Source organism: Hibiscus syriacus, unplaced genomic scaffold (assembly GCF_006381635.1).
Source record: "Hibiscus syriacus cultivar Baekdansim isolate YM2019G1 unplaced genomic scaffold, ASM638163v2 tig00111096_pilon, whole genome shotgun sequence".
Classification (NCBI taxonomy): Eukaryota; Viridiplantae; Streptophyta; class Magnoliopsida; order Malvales; family Malvaceae; genus Hibiscus; species Hibiscus syriacus.
In genome coordinates, this window is record NW_024062981.1 from 176669 (window position 1) to 179876 (window position 3208).

The window sequence follows — 3208 nt, forward strand, 5'->3', positions numbered from 1 at the left end:
CAATGGCATTAGATTTATGCTAGCACCCAAATCACATAAAGCTTTACCTAAAAATGAGTCACCAATGTTACATGAAATAGTGAAACTATTTTGATCCTTAAGTTTTGGCATTAATTAACTTACAGCCATGGTGTTATAGCCTTCAGTAAAAGTGACTGTCTCAAACTCACCAAGTCTTCATTTCTTTAAAAAATCTTCCCTCATGAATTTGATATAATTCAGATTTTGCTCTAAAGCATCAATCAATGGAAGGTTCACTGTAAGCTGGCGAAGTATATTAATGAAAGCTTTGTATTGTAGATCTTTTTTTTTTGCCTTCTTAAAGCATCGTAGAAAAGGTGGAGGCAATTTTGTTTGATGTTGCTGAGGCAATGGAGTCGAATCTGTATTAGATACGTCATGGATTACTATCGACAACGAGTCCGTGTTACTACTCTGCCCCATATCTAGTGCTGTAAATTGACTCACATATGGTTCAGGCTTAGTCTCTTTGCTCTTTCATTTACCATGCTAATGAGCATCCTCATTCTTTCTCTATGATTCTTCAACTGGGTCACCAATATGAATTCCAGTTCTTGTGGTAATGGCCTTACAATTTTGCCTAGGATTTTTAGCGTTGCTAGGCAACGATCCTGGCAATCGACTATTTAGAGCATTAGCAATTTGTCTTATTTGATTATCAATATCCCTTAATGAGATAGATTGGCTGGTCATATATTCTTTCATCATGGCTTCAAAAGATGTCAAGGTTGAAGTTTGATTCGAACATTGGCCTTGGTAGTTCTGTCTTTGCTCCGACTGAGCAACATGTTGTTGTGTATGCGGTTGTGGCATTTGGCTCTGCTTAGTGTAATGTTATGGTTGATATGTGGATTGACAACATTCTGACTTCTCCAAGAAAGATTGGTATGATTTCTGAAATTCAGATTGTATGTATTTCCAAAAGCATTTTCAATCCTTGGATAATTTTGCACATAGTAGATAGAATCTGAATTTTAGGGCATTCATCAAAATTGTGATCATCGCTGCAATATACGCAAATAATAAGAGATGTGGCTTTGACTTCATGCATTCCTCCTGGCTTATGCAAATTTTTCACCATGTCAGTCAATACTGAAATCTGAGATGCCATATAGTTAAAAGCTTCCGAGTCTACTGCTGCAGCACCACGTCAACCAAATGTATTACACATATTAGGGTATTGGCAATCGTTGGTGGAAATTATCTCAAGAATATCATATGCTTTATTGTATGTTTTATCTAGGAAAGCTCTATTTGTTGAGGCATTAACCACCATTCGAGTGTGAATATTTAACCCATTATAAAACATCTCCATTTGAGACCAATGCAGAAACCCATGCATAGGACACTTCCACAACAAATCTTTGAATCATTCTCATGCTTCATACAAGCTTTCATCATCCATCTGCTTGAATGAGGTTAAGTCATTTCAAAGCTTAGAGTTCGTATTCGCATGGGATGAATAGAAACAAGAACTTCTGCGCTAATTGATTCCAAGATGCTACAGCACCTGATAGCAAAGAACTCAACCAAACTGTGTTTTATCATGCAATGAAGAAGAAAATAGCTCCAACTTCAAGACCTCCTTTGGAACACCTTACTGAATAAAAGAATCGCAAACTTCAATGAAAGCTCGCAAATAGGCTCTAGGATCTTCAGTAGTAGAACCTCCATACTGTCCCATACATTGCAACATTTGGAACATAATTGGCTTTAATTCAAAGTTCGTAGCATTAATAACTGGTCTCACAATGGTTGGATGAAAATCATCCAATGTCGACACCACATGATCACGAATAGGGCAATTTCGATCATCTATATTCTGATTTGGCTGCTCAACTCTAATTTCATATGAAAACTCATTATTCTCTCCATTCTGTAAGGGGGGTTAAATATCATTCCCTCGTATAGCCATAGTAGCTTCACGATGAAGTTTGCGAAATGTTCTTTCAATCTCTAGATCAAATGGCTCTAAGTCATCATGGTTTCAGGACATACACTAGTAGAAATAGAGACTAATTGATACATGCATCGCAAGGCTCACATCAATGGAAGAAGTAATAACTCTTCCAAATGATCCACTCATCCAAGCCTTGGAAAAAAGATCAAAATAGCATACTTGCGATGACTTTTTGAATGGGATCCTTAACTTATTTGGTCAACATGTCTTCTTCATATACAACCGTCTGTCTCTTATATTTCCAGAGATTCTTGAATCGTATCAATCCCATATCGGAAACTCAAGATCCGTTCATTTTAGTGAAGACAAAATATGCAGAAATTCCTATACGAGATTAATATGTGATTTTGTAAATATTACGAATTTTCAATATTTAGATTGATTATTTGTAATATAATTTACTATAGCATGATGCATTATCTTTTAGGATTAAATTTATTATTTTATTAGGAATTAAGGATGAGTTAAAACATTAAAATTTTAGTTATTATTATTTTATTAGGAATTAGAGTTAAGATATATTTAGTTTGTTATTATTTTATTCATTAATTATTTAGGACCTTTAGAACTCAGCCCCTATATAAAGGATGCTTCATTCAACTTTGTAAAACAGATTTATTTTATTAATTATACAACAAGGGTTCGTTTTTGCAAGTGTGGATTGCCTTGTGCCTTCGAAGCTTCTTCTCCTGAAGTTTTTTCAAGTTCTTGTAAGGGAGATTAATCTTCACACTCCAATTTTCCTTTTCATCGCGACTAGGAGGGTTGGTTAGAGCCATATTATCATGTTGTCCTTTTCATTGCAACTAGGAGGGTTCAATAGGACACTTATCCATCTATTTTCCAGAAATTCATCCTCACCATCATCATCTTTACCGTTCACCTTCATAAGGGAGATCTTTTGATTTCTTGGTTATGATACTTTATTTTCAATTTTCTTTATATTTTGTTTATCTTGTTCTAATCTTGTTTCTTACAATGTTTCCAGCACTTAAAATAAACTCTAAAAGACCCTAGTTGTTGCCACCATCTTCCCCTATTCATCCCACTTATTCTTCATCGAGTCTAGAGCTTTCTAGGTTTGATTCTTCAACAAGAGCAATGTTTATTAACCCACCATCACTTTCCTATCAATTGGTATCATATTTGGGCCGATTTTTGGAAAGAAGCAATCAATCTTTCTTCTTCTTGCACACAAAACCGTCAAGGTACCCCAATGGAGCTAGT

General features: G+C 35.2%; 1 non-coding gene across 1 annotated transcript; it reads left to right on the forward strand.

The window, feature by feature from the left end:
- Positions 1–1352: 1352 nt before the first annotated feature.
- LOC120152975 lies at positions 1353–1459 on the forward strand. Its single transcript, XR_005518749.1, has one exon. It is a non-coding gene; the product is annotated as a small nucleolar RNA R71 (small nucleolar RNA).
- Positions 1460–3208: the final 1749 nt, after the last annotated feature.